The sequence below is a fragment of the Sebastes umbrosus genome, chromosome 9, assembly GCF_015220745.1.
Source record: "Sebastes umbrosus isolate fSebUmb1 chromosome 9, fSebUmb1.pri, whole genome shotgun sequence".
Classification (NCBI taxonomy): domain Eukaryota; kingdom Metazoa; phylum Chordata; class Actinopteri; order Perciformes; family Sebastidae; genus Sebastes; species Sebastes umbrosus.
In genome coordinates, this window is record NC_051277.1 from 8,545,567 (window position 1) to 8,564,648 (window position 19,082).

Here is a 19,082-nt window from a genome sequence, read left to right on the forward strand (position 1 = left end):
AATGCACCTTTTGCATTTTTAATGACTTTGAAAAATAAAAACCAGAGGCAATATCTGTTCAACACACAAACAGCCTAATCTATTCTTTAATTCAATATATTATCTGGCTGCTTAGCTCGTAGTGCACACATGCAAATTACCCGTGCTGTTTTTAGCTCTTTGTTAGCAATGCATCACTTCACAGTCATACAGTTAGTACAGGCCCACGGCCTGAGGTGTGCTCTGGATTCAGCATTGGGAAATCAATGTTCACTGTGAGTCTTATACCGGAGTGCAGAGGAGCCAGTTTGGAAATGTGGATTGCTGCTTTACAGGAGCTGTTATCACACAGTGGGGACCTCTACCAATGTTTTCCCTCACATTTGGCTCCAGTCCATTAGCAGCAGAGAGAGGTCATCTCAGCCCATGCAGGACTCTCATGGACTGTATTAGCTGGTATCACACGGTTTGTAAGATCCTGGACCTAATGTATTATTGGAGAAGCTGAAAAAGCTGCGATGAAAACCTACCTGCTCATTTTATGTTTTAATGTGAGTGCAGTTTTCTGGAGAGGTTACTCTCCACAGTTTGTCCTGAGGGATTATTCATCACCATTAAAACTGAGCTCTTCACTTTTTTTTCCTAATTTAATGACCTGCTGACTAATGAAGGCTGTCATCGCAGCTTTTCACCCATCATGACTCCAAACCACCTGAGACCAACAAGTTTTTGTCCTTCTTTCTTCACTTCAATTTTTAATTGGAGGACAACACTGGCAAACTCAAATCTCAACCCCGTCTCCCACAAAATTACATAGCTATACAACTAAACTGCATTCTCAGTTACATTCTGAGGGAAACATATTTTTTCCCGCAATAATTGTCGCATTTTTACGGTAGTGTTGAAAACAGTTTTAAACAAGTGGTTAACGTGAATAACAAAAAAAAGAAAAATGCACAAAACTACTTAGTTGGGTTTAGGCAACATAAATAAGTCAACGTTGACTTTTAGATTTAAACAGGACACGAACAGCAGCTTGTTATATTCGTTATTATACCACGTAACTTTCATTAACAGTTGCTCGATCTACAACGTCACCTGCTCTGCGTGACACTCGTTGTACTACATCCTTCCTAAAACTATTACAAACATATTTGTGATACGTCCAAGACAAACCACGACAAAATACGTCCAACGCGATTTTATCGATTAATCGATTAGTTGCTTTAATCCAAAGATCTGTAAAACTGAGTGTCTCCATGAAGAATCACACAAAAAGCATCACTTCAGATCTTGTGTTTACAAGAGATGTGCTCATAAGTTTCTTAGAAATAAGTAATTCAACATGAAAAAAACATAAAAAAATGACTAATCGACATAAGAAATCTTAGTCGATTTAAACCAAAACAACCGATTAGTCAATTAATCGACTAAGAGGGGGCAGCCCTACTAATGTTTAGTATTGGGTAAGTTTAGTACAATGTTAAATGCAGATTTTCTATGCAGCAGAACTTTCATCAGGTGCAGTAAGAGCAAGAATAATTATTCATACCACACAGAAAGTAATGTTCCATATAGTGAAAGCCTTCAGAGCCGTTTCATTAGCTGCATATCTTTAGGTATCTGCAGAGCAACAATGAGCACATTTAAGAGAACAGCTAGTTTTGCCCCGAGGCTTCGTCAGAGTCCTTCCTCCCATAAGGACTACTGAGTCAGACCTGCGTGTTTCCATTTTCAGTAAATACAGAAGATTGCAGCTCTCTGGAGGCTCAAACATCACGCTCAGATGACTGAATTATAACTACCCAAATTGGTTTTTGAGTAAAACATCAGTCTGGTTTAACTTCGTGTTGATCTCATTCTCCCAAAACATCCACGAGTGACCCAACAGGGTTGTAGCTTGAATCTGGAGATTACTACCTCCCTTTTTCCAGATTCTCCCTGAATGGGAGGAAGTTTTCAAATTAAAACATAATAAAAAACATTATTCATAATTATGTTCAGGACTTACAGCATCAACCAACACCCACAGTGACAGTTTGCGATGCCTCGTGGGCGCTAAAGGGGTCAAGAGTGAGGAAAGGAGGGCTAAAAAGGAATAAAGGCATTTCTAAATGTTGCCTGTCCTCGACGCTAATTCGGCCTTTGTGGCAGAAGAAAACAATGGGGTGAAAATAATTTAACTGGCTGTCTTCAGCCAGAGGAGATGAGAAATAATGAGCAAATAGCAACAATAAAAGTGGAATAATACCAGGATTAGCAGTGGCCTCACAGGCTTCTGTCCAGCTTGGTTTATTATTTACAAGTTGTGTGCTCTGAGGCCTGCAGCTGAAGATAATAATATTGTGTTCGGCAGCAAAAGCAATAAGGGTAAGCAGAAAACTTGAGGCACACCCCACATCACTCTCCCGCTCCCTGGTGGAATATGTGCAGGAAGGAGAGGAGGATCATGGGTAGTCATTAGTGAGCTGGAGGTGATGCTTTTTATTGTTTATTGCTAATTCATCTAGTTTCTGTGCAAGACGTATCCTGATGTGATCCTGGGGTGCAGGAATTTAAGTGGGACTTCCCTGAACAATTTGGAGGTAGAAGAACCTCGTTATTTTCTGCATAACCAGCTGAAAGCTGCAGCCATTTCACAACCTGCATTTAAATTTATTCCAAAATGTTAAGGATTTGGGACGGATGGAAACTATTTGGAAATCTCCCAACAAAAGACGTTTCACAGCTCCAAAAAAAAGTGAAAAAAAGAAGCTTTTGTGCTCTCTTCAAAAACGCACAATAGGCCTGTGAGACTCAAAGTTTGATAGTGTATATTTGTTTCATCTGGTGTTTTCTACTTTACAGGATACTTTGGACCCATCAATCAACTGTCTGTTTTGTTCTTTGGAGTAATGTACTCACACATATTCCCGAGACAGCGATCTGAAAGTTAAAAAACATTGAGATAAGCGGTTTCAGTATTTTAGAGCACAACAATGCTTCAAAAGCAGGTCAAACACAGATCTTTGGATGAGCGTGTTCATTGATTTCTGCTCCCTCAAGATGGTTTTTAGCTCCGTGGTGAAGTCTGGCACCTTCGGTCTCCAGAAGCCCATGAGCGTGATGATTAGTCTCTCACAGCACACGGTGCCGCTCCTCTTCTTCTTCATCATCTTCTTCGACCGAGCCATTGTTAAAACCCCTCTGTGTTAGATCCTCGGCCTTCATGAGGGGTTCACTGGCTGGCCAGCCCTCAGGGGTCACATAGACCTTGCTGGCTGCTGAGGGGATTGCTGCAGGGCAGAGGGATTGGGGAGAGATCACAGACAAAGTGAGAGTTGCTGGTGGGCTCTCACAGCTCTGCAGCAAGCAAAATTAGCTCCATGGTGACCCGCTTTCTTTCTGTTCCTTTAACTGTGAGGGGCACTCCAAGGCTTCCTGTGAAAGACAGGAAAGTTAAAACAAACAGAGGACTTTATTATTATTATTATTATCAGTAGTAGTAGTGTTGCTTCACTTTAACAGACAGTTAAAAAAAATCCTTGGGTCCAATACATTCTCACTCTCAACTCGTCAAATAACGCCGCTCGGTCAGTCCATTGGCATCAGAGAGGGTGAATCCCTCTTGCGTTACTTTTGGACGGACCGGGGACGGCGTGTCAATATATGCTCATTACATGCATAGTGTCCTATTGAAATAAACTTTAGGCAACACAACCACTTACTTAGGGTTAGGAAACTGTTGTGGTTAACGTTAACTTCACTAACGACTCATGTGAGACACGAGATTGACGATACCGACGAGTCACGTGACAAAATAAGTCAACGTTACTTTTAGTTTCACACGGGACACAAACAGTCTCCATGGGTGAAAGTCCTGTGTTTGTTTGACCCATCCACCACCACTCTCGCCTGCCCTTAGCGGACTCTCACGCTATTAATACTACGTCACCGGCTTCGACCGTCGAATAACGCCAGGGTTGGGTTTACACTTTACATTGGAGTTAGTTGAAAGCGTGGTTCGTCATGTAGTGTTGCTAAAGTATGCCTCCGTGCGTCGGTTTCCGATGCAGAGGGACGCTTACCAAATGGCGGTATTTGACGAGTTGGGAGTGAGAACGGGTTGATTGGTCCAACAAACACAAGGCTTTTAATGTGGGAGACCGCTTTTTGGATCCCATGCGTTAAGTTTCACTTTCACGTTACAATCAGCTGTTCGTTTGCGTCTTTTACCCGCAACGTCAAGTCACATTTTTCACTGTGAGAAACGTCGTAATTTTATGCCCGACCATGTTGTTTTTTCCTAAACCTAACTAAGTGGTTTTGTGTAATTAAGCATGTGTTTACTGCGACCGAAAAGTGACACATAGGGATCTGACAAAGCGCCAGTATGTGACGAGTTGGGATGGGAACGTGTTGCTCTTCATTAGAGTCAAACACATCAGAGAATCCCATTCTGTTAAATAACCCCCCGCAGTTAGGAAGTGAGTCAGCACAGGCTAGAAAAGTTGGGAGGGGGCGTCAAAACGTTAGTTCTCTATTAAAGTTTGATGCCTCGAATTCGTGTGCTCCGGTGTACTTTGGACCTGAAGTGTCTCCTGTTACAAGATGGCCCTATTCTGAGAGCACCAAACAGACCTGTAATTCCCTGTGAGACGGTTGAAGAGTATGAAACATCCTTCCTTCAGATGAGTGCTGTCAGTGGCAGAAACTGTGTGCAAACAAAGTACATAAACAACACCAAACTTAGCTGCTGTTTGTAGGAACTGTAATGAGACTTGTGTTGACTTTCCCTGCGAGATGTCAGGTTAATAATAATAAGTATCGGGTAAACAAATGTCTAATAAATCCATTGTTCCCAAGCAGCGTCTCATAAGTAATTTCACAGCTTGAACTGAAAACAAACCAAACAGGAAAGCACACTGAGGTGATATTTTCAGAGAGAAATGATAACTCAATCTAAACATGCCTTTATTTTGTGCCTCTGACTGTGACATTTAGGGTTATACAGGTGCATGCTGATTTGTAATTTGCTCACAGTCGACAAAGTCAAAGAAAAGGATCTAATTGCTCTCTTTTAATTAGACAGGCGCTGCCTTGAAAGTTTATTGTAAAAGCAATGCTGTATAGACTATATATAGTGTCAGCGAGGGAGGCTAATTATTATTTTTTCGATGAATTGCTTAATATATTAAATATCAGAAAATAGTGAATACATGTCCATCACAATTTCCTAAAGCATACAGTGACATCTTTGAATTTCTTATTTTTGTCTCAAATATATTCATTTTACAATCATATTTGTACTTGAAAAGTCTTTTCTGTCAATCTACTAATGACTGATTAATCATTTCAGCTATAATCTCAACCTCACAGTATTAAGCGGAAACAGTAGATAGTTGATATTCAATTTTCAGTTGCAAATATCATTCATGACAACATCCAAGTCAACTCCAACCTGATCTAATGTGAAGGCGTATAAATAGCAATACATTACAAAGACATCATGCGTGTCATGAGTACGTATTTTAGGCTATTTGCATGTCATTTGTACGCCATGCAACAAAACTACAGCAACGTCCACAGTTTAGATTTAGGCAACAAAATCTCTCAAACGTCCTGGTTGGGCTTAAAATAACTACGTAAACTGAGTAAAATACATACAGACATAAGGTAACATAAGTATGGAAATCGCGCCACAAATATTACTAATGTAACTTACAAAAAACGACAACGGTCTCCTGGTTGAAAGTCCTGTGTTTGTTGGACCCATCCACCTCCTGTCCATAAGTAGTCTTTCTCACTTTTTATTCTCCTTCACTAGCTCTGAGCGTAGCATACTTACATTAAAACTTTACTTTACTTAAAACTACTATGTTCAGAGTGAAAATGACACTGAATGTTGTGAACACGAGACATGAACGAACAGCTGATTGTAACGGGATGTATGAGCATGAACAGCGGCTTCCTGGATGAAAGTCTTCTTTTTGTTGGACCCATCCACCTCCCCTTCCACCCGCCCTAAGTCTGTCCTTCGCTCTTTAAACTACGTCACCACACTCCTGGCGCACTTTCTCAGTGCATTAACTGTTGCCGTGGATGAGTTTACATTGTAGTTAATGAAACGCCCGGTGCGTTTCATACCAGCGCGAAAGGGTGCTTTGTGCGGCGGAATCGAATGGCGATGGCCGTGACAAATTCTTAGGATTTGACGCCCTGGGAATGAGAACCGGATGGTACAGACCACATGGCATAAAAATGACACGCCAAAAGAAAGAACGCTGTTCTTATTGCACGCTAAATGCCTTGCCAATTATCGTGCCATTAATTTGCCTTTTCATGCGACCGGGCTGCCAACTCAACAATTACTAATAAAGATGTAACGAAATGCCTGAAAACAGAAAAAAACATGTATTTAAACCCAATTCAAATGTTGTCAATGCACCGTATTTTTAACACTTACATGACCAGCTCTGTAATCATACATCCTGTTCTCAAGCTGTAAAGATGAGAATCTTTCCCATCCTTTACAATCCTTCCTGTACGACGTGAATGCACTCTAAATGATAAGTTCATTGCCTTGCAAGGCAGCTCTTCCTCCAGCAGTGCATGAATATGTGTGTAAGTAAAGCTCTACACTGTAAAAAATGCACTTATTATGCAGTAACTCTAACATCAAGGTCAGAATCAGATTGCTGTTTTTTCCCCGAGGTCGATTAAAGAACACTAATTTTTCTTTGTGACATTGGCGCTGCGACACATCAACAACCAAGACAGAGACCAATACACATGTTACAGGGACGGCAATATTTCACATTTAGTGCATGGTGACTATGATAAACAGCAGGCTACATATATTACTCAGATATACATTCAGCAAGGTCTTACATCACCTTGGGAATTGATGTAACTTTATCTTTCAATAACTCTTCCCTCAACAACTGTATGTTAAGAAATGTTTTTTTTATCAGACGTTTCACAATTCCCATATTTGATTCAGAGTTTCTCAAAAGAACACAGTGTTTTTTATCCCTCGTCACAACTGACAGACAAAGTAAAAGTGCATCTCACTGAAGCAATCCACTCTTGACTGGCTACGGCTCCCCTGAGGGAACATTACCCCTCCCAACAACGAGCTACTTAGACTGCCAGAGGACACAAAGCCGGTGCAAAGAATAGAGATAAAAAGACAAGTTAGATTGGGGAGGATAGATGACGAAAGGGAGGAGGAAAGGCAGGTCATGAATTTAACATTGAACAGATGTGAGACATATTGCACCCAGAATGAATAAAGAGATCATCTATAGCATCCAAATGCTGAATCAAAGAGCACACGATGGGAATTAAACCGTAATTAACGAGATGATCAGCGCCGTGCTACCATATACATAATGACAGTATAGTCACATGCATCACTGGGCTGATTTAAAGTACAGGCAGGTAGATTAGAGAGATGTGATGACTTACTCTGGCGGTCAAGAAGAAGCAAAGAAATAAAGCTGACAGCAAAAGATGAAATGAAATTTAAAAAAATGGACTGTTACATACAACAGATCCTCTATCTATTCATCAGTGAGAACACTGAGCATCTTTTATTTATAGTCGCATAACTTTGTTTACATATCAAGTAGAGACAGGCTGAGGAAACTAATTGAAAGTGATAATGTGGGGCTTTCACTCTGTATCTCATTTATGTCAATTTTTTGAAAGAAGCTTTTCAAACTTTGAGTTATTAATATTTTCAGAGATTTACAATGTCAAAAACAGACAATTTTCCGCTGTATTTGTTTGTATAAAAGTGAAACAATATTTTTCAAAACTGAAACTCTAAACTGGGAGTCATCTTTCTAAAGTACCAAACTGTATATGAAGTTGTTAAAGGTTCACTATACGATATCCAGAGCATTAATATAGTATCAACCAACTAATTGCTATGTAAAGATATAGAAGAGTAATGTCTACCTGAGCAGAAAATGAAGTCGCTCTCCCTCTATGTGTGTTGTAATCTGAGCTTGTCTGTGCTTTGCATTTTCAACATGTTTTCATTCCAACTCGTGACGCTTTGTCAGACCCCTTGGTGTCACTCTTCGGTCTCAGTAAACACGTGCTTAACGTTGTGAATTAAACAAAACCACGTAGTTAAGTTTAGGAAAAACATGATGGTTAGGCTTCAATTTACTACATTTGTAAAGCAAAAAGGAAACTTAATGTTGTGAACACGGGACACGAACAAACAGCTGAGTGTAAAGTGAAAGTGAAACTTAACCCACGGGACACAAACAGTAGTCTCCTGGATGTCAGCCCTGTGTTGCGCTGTTGCCGTTGTTTGCACTGTTAGAGTTGTTAGCACCTTTAGCTGCGAGACGCCATGTTGAGAGCCATGTGGAGGCAATAGATATGTTCTGAATATCGAAGTTAGCAGAATGAGTACTTTTGATACTTTAAGTACATTGAGCTGATAATACTTCCTTACTTTTACTTAAAGGTACAGTGTGGATTTGGTGGCATCTAGTGATGTGGTTGCAGATTGCAGCCAACTGAGTACCCCTCCGTTTTCCAAGACTGCGGTAACGTGAGTAGCCGAGTGCAAAACCGTGGTGAAAACGTCATTCGCTTGGCTCAGAAGCCATCCTTACCATAATAACACTACTCTAGGAGCAACGGAAAGCAGAGGGTGGCTGGCAATACCACGGTTTTGCACTCTGCAGCTCACATGACCACAGTTTCACAAGCGTGTCAGAGAACTACGGTGTCCTTCAGGTAATGTGAAAACGTGAAAGGCTCTCTCTAGAGCCAGTGTTTGTCTGGGCTACTGTAGAAACATGGCGGACTCTGTGAAGAGGACCCACCCCCTATGTAGATATGAATGTCTCATTCTAAGCTAACGAAAACACAACGATTCTTAGTTTCAGGTGATTATACACTAATGAAAACAAAGTTAGACATATTATATTCAACTTTAACATTTGTAATAGAGTATTTTTTAAATTGTTGCATCAGTACTTTTGGTTGAGTAAAGAATCTGAATACTTCTTCTACCACTAAAACTTCTTTAAATGAAAATCCCTGAGAGTCAAATCTTCAGTCATTTCAAGCCGACCGTAATGAGACCGGCCGTGTGGAAATATTTGAATGAATCAGTGGATTGGAAGTAAAGAGAGGATGCAAAGTAAAACATTTTTAGTGAGACATCAAAACCTTATCATTAAATATGGTTCTCCACTGAGCCACACGAGGAGACTCTCTCTGCTTGTCTGAGCTGGAGATCTATAGTGACCTTGTGAAGGACTACGCAAGCAGAAAAAAATAACGAATTCATCCAGTTCCTCGTGTGAGAGGTTGAATCAGCATTTTCTCATATTATATTAATGTAAATGTTTAATCTCCTTCCACATTATATGTTATCTGTTCCTCCATGGACAATACATCCACACATGGACAACAAGGGGGATTATCTCCTCGGGCCAGTCTCCGTGGACCTTCTCCTCCGACAGACTTCAGTGGGTCCATTAAAGAACTTCAATTACACGGTCATCTCAGTGACCTTGACATCGTGAGGTAAAATCAATAGATGCCCCTGTTTTTATTTTTATTCCAATCCATACAGGTCACTCCTCTCCGCTGGAATAAAACCCGGCTCTAATTCTTCGCTTGACAAAGGATTACTGAGCTTTATCATCTCGCTGACAAAAAACGATGCCCATAATAGTAGAGGAACAGATTTATTTAATCTCCTCCTTGATAATTTGGTCTATATATCAACCCTTCTGGGCTCCATGTAACAGACACGGTGACGAATGGAGGTTATTGTCACCTGCACATTAAGGAGTTTCATTGTTATTGCCTCGCTCAAAGCAATACACTTAGTGTTGAAGCAATATTGCTGCTGTAATTTTTAGGAGGAAACGTTCATAGACCATAAATATAAGGAAGTTGGATTTTCACTTTAGAACCATAGACTTTATATAAGAAGTGGACGTAGTCACCGTGACGTCCCCCATTGGTTTGTGGACTGCTGTTTTGAAGCCTCAAGTTCGACATTTTGGCCATAGCAATCTTTGTTTTTAGCTGTTGCCATCTTGCCAGGGTTAAAGTTGTAAGACAAAAATACAGACAACTTCCAGACCGAACAACGCTGTGGTAGCGACCTGTCAATTACAAGGTATCCATGCCCTAAAGCATACCCTGCTTTATGGTCTATTTGACTCTAAATGGGACCATAATTTACTAAATGAACATCATGCTGTATTTACAACACAGTCTAACAGCAGTTCGTGAAATAGTCACGAAATTTAATTTATTTGATTCATGTATTATATATATTTTTTTTGTGAAGCTCAGCACGACTTTCAAAAACATATTTTTTGTGCGTTTTCCTATGAACATCTGGCAACACATGACGCACGTGTCAATTCCCGGTCTGGACTTTTCAAAATGAAACTACTCAGTTAGGTTTAGGAATAGATCGACTTGGTTAGGTTTAGGCAACAAAACCACTTGGTTAGGTTTAGGAAAAGATTGGGGTTTGGGTTTAAATAACACCGGAAGCGGCAAAAGTTAATTACGGAAGTTACTTGTCAAATAAATCAACTTTGACTTGTGGTTTCACACGGGACATGAACACTGTTCTCTTGGGCAAAAATCTGAAGCTTTTCCAAGGTTTTTTTACCCACCATTAACCCTGACCTCCTCCCTGCGCAGCCTTCGCTACTCTTTATACTTTCCGGTTCAATTACGTGGATTACATACAAATTGATTCCGTACTGATTATCACCAAAGATTTTTTTAATTTGTGTTCATGTACACAAATCAATACATCAAATTTCGTGACTATTTCATGAACTACTGTGTGATGAGGCTGGTATTGAAGAACTTGAAACTAGCGATTGAGACCATAAGCTCATGTTTACAATGTTTACTGAGGTAATAAATCAATCATCTGAGAAGTAGAGTCATTTTCTAATAGACTTCTATGCAATCAGATTTCTTTTTGCAACCAGAGGAGTCACCCCCTGCTGGCTATTAGAAAGAATGCAGGTTTAAGGCACTTCAGCATTGGCTTCACTTCACAGAGCTGGAGGTTGCCCACTGTGTAAAAGCAGAGACACAAACACTTCATTCAAAATATTCCTCCCAGTGTAGGCAGAAGTTCGTAGTGATGGTGTAAATTGGTCCAGCTGAGTTTAAGTTAGGCCAACTGAATACAACACCATGGAAACAAGCACCATACAGAGCACCCACTCATCATCACAGCAGCAACAACCCAAAAGCATCTGTCTGCCAAACTAAACTGCTTTCATTAAAGAAATGCAAAACATGAGACATGGCCCCATTCAGCGGGACAAGTTTCGTCTCTCTGGTGAACAAGCGCCAGTATTAGGAGATTGGCATTTTCAGACTTATTATCGAAGTCATTACAGAGTCCCAAGACAAACTAACAACGCTGTGACGAAAACTACCAGCTGCCAGAACTCTGTCCAATGTTCCCGGAGGCTTCACCTCCGAGGAATCATTACAGTGAATTTGTGCCCATTTAACCATCTCTATTTTTGAGACTGTCCTCCACAGAAAAACATTGGCCATTTGTTAAAAAATGCTTCCTTAACACTAGAACCGATACCTATGTTTCTTAACAAGTGACCTTTTGTGACCTCATGTAATTTTGTGAATAATGACTGTCCTCTCCAAATAGCAAAATGCAAAAGTAGCCGTAAAAGGTCTAAAGGTGGAAGACAAGGTGAAAGAGACGCCTCATCTACCAACAGTCATTTTTACTTTATTCTAACTGGGGCCACCTTTTCCTAACCTTTACCCATTAGTTTTAGTGCCATTTTGAAACCTGAATTTAATCAGTGGGCCTCATGCAGGAAGTGATATACAAACCAATTCTCTCTTATTTTTGTTCATATCAACGATTTGTTCTTATTTTGTTAGTACCCACTGATTTTCTGGGATCCACAAATGTTTTCTTGCTCTTCTATCTATCTATCTATCTAGAGTGATCAAGAGCGACTTCATTCTCTGCTCAGGTAGACATTACTCCAAGTTCTAGTTGTTTGCAGCTATATTAATGCTCTGGATATCGTATAGAGATCCTTTGATAAATAAATAACTAACTGTGACACTCCAAATTTGCTGGATTTATGAATTTACATATTTAGCACCACTGAATCGTGTCACAAAGCTTCTCAAGTACCTTTTTCAACATGGCTGAATGATCTCTGCTATTTCCTACTAAACTGTCAAGTAAATGTGAATAATTCATTCTGTAATTTTCTCAGCTAATAAAACACAATAGTTGCTTATAATATTGTAGATTAATGAAAGATAGTAATGTAGAGAGTCGTACTGCATATTCATCATCATACTAATTATTCAGTCATACCTCCGAGGATGTAATATAACTTGATCCAAATGGTGTGTTTTGACTTTTTTTTCCACTTGTGAGCAAAGTCAGAGCTGGATCTGCAAAAATAATTAGCAAACATTATTTGGATAATGTGACATATGGGAATACTCCGTGTTCATGCTTTTATCCACCTGCAGATTAGTTTGGATTTGTCCTCTAACTGCTGTAATTTAACAAAGCTGTCAAATATTTTGGGATGTTTATTTTCTTGTTATTAACGCCTGTATATATATTTGTAAAGCATTACAGCAGTACACATACAAAAGCCTCTGCTCAGAGTCTAAATTTCTTGGGACGCCGCTGTTGACTTCCCCATTTAGTATTCATTCATCTGATGCTCCTTTCATTTGAATACTAGGTGCCAAGTGCAGTTCCTCTGTTCATGAATAACTCATGCTTTACCCAGGGGTTTTCATCTAATCTTAGACATTTAAGGGGAACACAGAGATACAAATGGGATACGTGGATTCAGTCTAATTTAAATGAGCAGCCTCATTCGTTCGTCGCAACAGTTTTAAAGCTAAATTAAATTTGCTGTTTTTAACCACAACTAGCTTTCTGTAACACAGAACTGAAATATACTGTTGGATACAATATATGGAGGTGCATTCACCTCAAATTAATGAATTCACCGCTGATTCAACCAGATTTAAAACCATACAGTACCTCATTATCAACTTATAGAAGTTAAACTATTTGTCATTTTTAGTCAGTGTCCTCTAATGGACAAACAGATATGTTTCTTTTGCTTGAATCTCCATTAGCATGTGTGGCACCCACATGCAAACAGAACTTTTATGAAACAACTCAAGGTGACAAAGTGTTCACTAAAATGGATAACCAAGCCAACCCAGTTGTTAGACTCATTAATTATACAACATAACTTCCCAACATGTTCTCATCCCAACTCGTCACATACTGCCGCTTTGTTACGCCCCTCGGTGTCACTTTATTTTTGGCATCAAAACCACTATATCTACCCTTGGCGTCACTTAAAGTTTAGGCAACAAAACCACTATAGTTAGGTTTAGGAAAGAAATACATTGTTGGGCTTAAAACTACTATGTTTGTACGTAAAGTGAAAATGACACTGAACGTTGTGAACACGGGACAAGAACAGTGGTCTCCTGGATTAAAGCCTTGTGTTTGTTGGACCCATCCACCTCCCCTCCCTTCCGCCCCCTTTGTGTCTCTTTTGCTCTTTAAACTACGTCAATTGCTCTGATAATGGAACTCCAGGTGCGTTTCATACTGGTGCTAAAGGGTGCCTTGTGCGGCGGTACCGAACGCTGACGGCCATGACCAAGCATTGGTAAGGTTGCTTGTTGTACTACCTTACTTGCTTGGATTGAATGTAAAAAACGTCAACACTCAACGTATCTGTGGTTTGCAGAAATGCCAACATTTCTTCCTGGCGACTAGGCTGACCTGACTGATCTTTAAAAAATTGGGTGTTTGCAAGATCAATTTTCATACTGTTCATGAACTGAAACCAATGGCTGACCAGGAGCTATGAAAATCAATGTTAAAAACTTGCTGTTAGCTTCCTGTGTGCTTTGGACAAATATTTTTTATTTGAAGTAAAAGATCTACAAACAGGCATTGCCATTAGTATAATCCTTTGTGATTTCTACAGTAAAGGATTTACAAGCATACTGTACCTGGAAGAGAGCAGAGTTAGTTTCCTGCCCTTGCTGACCGTGAGATGTTGTCACCATCTCCTCTGTACAGGCAGTGGTCTCCTCCCTCTGCGCCCATCTGTGCCTCTTCCTGCTTCATCTCTCAGGTTAGGCAGCGATATCCATGAATCAGACGCTCCTCTGAGGCGCCTCGTGGCTGTGGCTGCAAGTCTTCCAAACGGGTGCAGCTGTCCTGGCAGGACGCCTGAGAGTTAAGCTCTGATCTGACTACACAACAGGCCTTTCTCTCTGCAGTTGGTTCCTTCGGCTCCTGCTCGCACGACATGACACAGTGCTGCTCATTGTCCATGGGGAAATTCAGTCAGAAGATGTTTGGTACAGAGACAGTATAGTGCATGTCACACGTGCTGCAACAGATAAAGGGACACAGACCAGTGAGCATCTGTGCACTTGCTGAATCGATATCTCTGCATCATATAATAAAGCCATAACTTACAAAATGCAGACAAAAAGTGAACTGTTTTCCAATCTATTATCAGTAAAGTTACAGAAAAAACACCCTCCATATGCACATTTTGAGGTTAGATGTGACGAGAGCTGTATATAGAAAACAGTATTGACCAAATTATTTTCACACACATTTCATCCCACACTCTTCACATTATGATAAACATAGTTACGTCCAAGGTAGTGTACTAAACTGACAGTTCAAGCTACAAATCACACACTATACACTCACTTGGGTACACCTTGCTCCGACCGGGTTTGACTTTTTCTTTTCTTTCAACAAGGTGCGGAAACGTTCCTCAGATTTTGGTCCATATTGACATGATAGCATCACACAGTTGCTGCAGATATATCGGCTGCACATCCATGATGCAAATGTCCAGTTTCACAACATCCCAAAGTTGCTCTATAGAGAGGCAAAGTCCCGCCCCTTCCAGTGGACCGCCATGGGACTTTATTTCAGAAAAACGGTAGTCAATGGCGAGAGACAAGTATTTTTTTGATACTGTTTGAATTGTGCCATGAATCACACATATTATGTTTGTCAATTGAGAACTGTTGAAGTATCAGACTGTGAAAATACATAATTAGAAAGCCAACACACTCAAAAGTTGCGTTAGTGATGTCTTTCTCCCTGAAGCTACGATGCCTGTGTGTTTCGTACTGGGATGTACTCACACTAGCAACGGGTCTAACTCGTTCTTTCTCTTACTTAAAGTACCAAAAGTAAAAGTACTCATTATGCAGAATAATCTATATTATATTATTGTATTATTATTATTGATGCGTTAATGTGTACATTGCTTTAATGTTGCAGCTGGTAAAGGTATTTTAATGACTTTATATACTGTTGGGGAGTACAATCTATAATATTACATCATCATTTATCAGCTGATTATATGTTGTTTTATCAATCCGAATCTGTAAAGAAACTAAAGTTATCAAATAAATGTAGTGCAGAAAAAAGTATAATATTTACCTCTGAAGATGTAGTGGAGTAGAAGTAGAAAGTAGCAGAAAATGGAAATACTCAAATAAAGTACAGGTACTTCATAATTGTGCTTAAGTACAGTACTTGAGTAAATGTACTTGGTTATTTTCCACCACTGCGGGTGATCCAGCTGGAAGTAGCCGTCAGAAGATGGGCACACTGTGGTCATAAAGGGAAGGACATAGTCAGCAACAATACTCAGGTAGGCTGGGACACCACCACATGTATCACTACAAGTCATTTATATACAAAGTTACAGAGAAAAGGATAAAACTGTGTCATTGTATGACATTTAAAGTATGTGAATAAACTTGATGATAGTGCAGAAAAGATGTTTTTGCACACAGACATTTATTGCCGTTATAAAATCCGGCTTCAGAAAGCACTTGAAACGGCAGTAAAACAAGCTGTGAAGTGACAGCTGTCAGACGATATCTAGTACACAGATGCTTCACTGTGGCTAAAATAGTACTCAAGATGTCGTCAAACAGCCATGATGTGTCACTCCAAACTTTTTTTTTTTAACATCTGGGGGGAAAAAAAGATGAACATTGCAATCATGTTGTGAATTTTTGAGCAGTGAATTTAAACAGTGCGGCCCCACGACACAAGATATGTGAAGGATTGCTGTACACATTTTAAATTAGCTGTCACGTTTCATTCTCGCCCCATTGGGGAATTTAGTGAAGCTTTACAGTAAAAAGTCTACACAGCAGGTTATTGAATCGCAATATACTGTAATAAGCATTTTAAATGGTAAAGTACAAATGCCAGCGACTTGCTGCTGCTTCCCTGTCCCTCTGCCGTATCTGCATGTAGTGCCATCTTCCATCATTATGCAAAGGTATTTTCACTTGCATTTGACCTTACAGCGCGGAGAGCACGCGACACAATGAAAAGGATTTATATCAGCTACTGAGAAATAGATTAGGTGTGAGACGGTGTAAGAAACCGTTTAAACACCCCTACAGATTATTTTCACTTCATTTCATTTAGAGAATTCACACCACTCCCTCACCTGAGTTCTCCTCCTGCCTCCCGAGTGCACAAATTTGGGATGTATGCACAATCTTGGACATATTGTGTGGACATATTGTGAGATAAAAGAAAGCTATATACGATTAAAGGAGGTGCAGTGCCAAAATGACTTCAAGTCTAGCTGACACAAGACGGTAACGCATACAAGTATGGCTTTAAGCTCAAAACAACAGATGTATTTATTTAGATGTGAACATATAAGAATGATAAAGTTAATAGTGAGTTTAAAAAATATGCTTTTGGTGAATTCATAAAACAAATGACCAATAAAAACAGTGAGTCTTGGCAAGATGGACTAACTATATATATACTTAAGAGGGAAAAGGGGAAACCCATCTGCCACCACCCGTGTCTGTGCCACTTCAAAGTCACTGCAGACCAAAAACAGAGAGTTATCAAATATTTAAATGTTCAAAAGTTCACCACATGCCAGTGAAGAGGGAGGGTGGCCCTAAACTCCTCCTCACCGTCAGCCACACCATGCTGCAGGATAGAAAAGGTTAGAAATTAGGTGAGAAATTACTCTAATAAAACACTTTAAGGGATCTATTCGCAGAAATGGATAATACTATTAATAATATGTTTTCTTTAGTGTATAATAATAATAATAATAATAATAACAATCTTCCTCCAGAATCGCTGACTCCACCTTTAATGTTAATGATGTGTTGGTCAATTTGACTTCGATATATTGTAAATCCCTTAGAGAGGACTTGTACTTTGCACCGCATAGGAATGAATCATGAAAATAGAGCAGAGAAAAGGAGTACATTATTACAAGTGGAGAGCTTTGTATGAAAAATAAAGTAAATCAAAAATGTGTTGCATTTCAGTTCACTACAGTCAGTATAAGAAAGAAAATACAACTCTTTTTTGTTTCTTGAAGTGACATCTACATCGTCAGTTATGTATAATCCCCCTGGCCATTGAAACATCTTTAGATACATCGTTGACAAAGAGAAAATAGTCCCTCTTTTCTCTTTTCCTGAAAGACATTCTGCAGATCCATGGCTTTTTATTTTGCAGTAATTCCTTTCTTAAAAACAGAAGCCCTGAAACACAGAAACACACATTCTCGGAGTTAAATAAATATCCCCTTGAGTTGAATACTTAGTGTGGTGGATGCAGGTGCAGATTATATAGGGCTCAGTTTAAACCTCAAAACATCCCGGCAGACGTTCTGCACCTTTAAAATAGCACGTTCACATAAATTCTTGGGCCAAACCACTTTAATGAAATGTGGGGGGAAGCTCATTTTAAAGCCATTTGATCTCATAATTCAACCTCTTTAATGAATGAACTGCTCCGCCCTGATAAAAAACCCACAGATAAGATCAGTTGGTTTTACAGCGCAGCATGAACTTGACATGGATGAATTTAACGGCTCCTCGTGAATCACTTCCACCGTGCACCGGTCTTGTTGAATATTACAATGCAGTGCTCTGCCTGGATGCTCAGCGCTCACACAGATTGGAAGCATACACAATTGTGCTATTAAACATCAAGGCCTTTGCATTTAGTTGAGAGGAGGACGGCCATCTAAATATTTAATATGGGGCTATAAATTAACTACAGCACGCAATTTGAAGAGGAAAAGCCGAGTGCCTATGCATAATGCTTTGGGCTTTGCACAAACTGCTGTACAAATATGTAGTACTGAACTAGTGGAGAATTATTGAGCTTTAGAACAGTAACATACTATCGCTGCAAGTTTTTAATCTTACTTATCTTATCTTTTATCTTTTCTTCAATTTTATGTGCGTAACTGCAGTGATTGTGTGTTGGGCTCAGCCACAACGCAGGTGACCTCCACAATACTGTAGCTGAATGCAGTGGCTGTCTGAGGGGTAGTGGCAAAAAAGGCCAGGCCGCATGCAGAGTGGAACCAGCACCAGAAAGCCTATATGGCATTGCATTGCATTTTTCCACTGGAAGGGCACCTAGAGGGTGCTATATCACGTTTTCCCCACTGGAGGAGCACCTAGAGGTCATTTCTTCAAGTTTTCTCCACTGGAAGGACACCTAGAGGTAATTTCTTCAAGCTTTCTCCACTGGAAGGACACCTAGAGGTCATTTCTTCAAGCTTTCTCCACTGGAAGGACACCTAGAGGTCATTTCTTCAAGTTTTCTCCACTGGAAGGAGCACCTAGAGGTAATTTCTTCAAGTTTTCTCCACTGGAAGGGCACCTAGAGGTCGTTTCTCCAAGTTTTCTCCACTGGAAGGACCCCTAGAGGGCACTTCATAGCATTTTATCTATGATAGAGAAAGGACAGTTTGCTTGTCGCAGGGAGAATACAGTACAACTAAAAAATTAAGACAAATAAAAGAAAAAACAGCAGAAAGTTTTCTGTCATGTAGGGCAGTCTGCGTCACGTTTTCTCCCCTGGCATTGCACCGTATCACATTTATTGCACATTGGGCCACCGCAGATGGCACTTCACCATGTTTTATCTATGATAGGGGCATCCAAGAGGGCACTTTTGCAGTGTTTTTTTTGGGAGCATGGGTCCACCATTGCTCACATGCCCATATGTA

At 39.9% G+C, this 19,082-nt stretch overlaps 1 long non-coding RNA gene across 1 annotated transcript; it reads right to left on the bottom strand.

Annotated features, from left to right (window-relative positions):
- Positions 1-714: 714 nt before the first annotated feature.
- LOC119493979 lies at positions 715-15,056 on the bottom strand. The gene is made up of 4 exons (XR_005208067.1): positions 14,750-15,056; positions 14,032-14,417; positions 4,600-4,672; positions 715-3,399 (listed from the first exon to the last, which is right to left on the bottom strand). It is a non-coding gene; the product is annotated as an uncharacterized LOC119493979 (long non-coding RNA).
- Between the last annotated feature and the right edge of the window lie 4,026 nt (positions 15,057-19,082).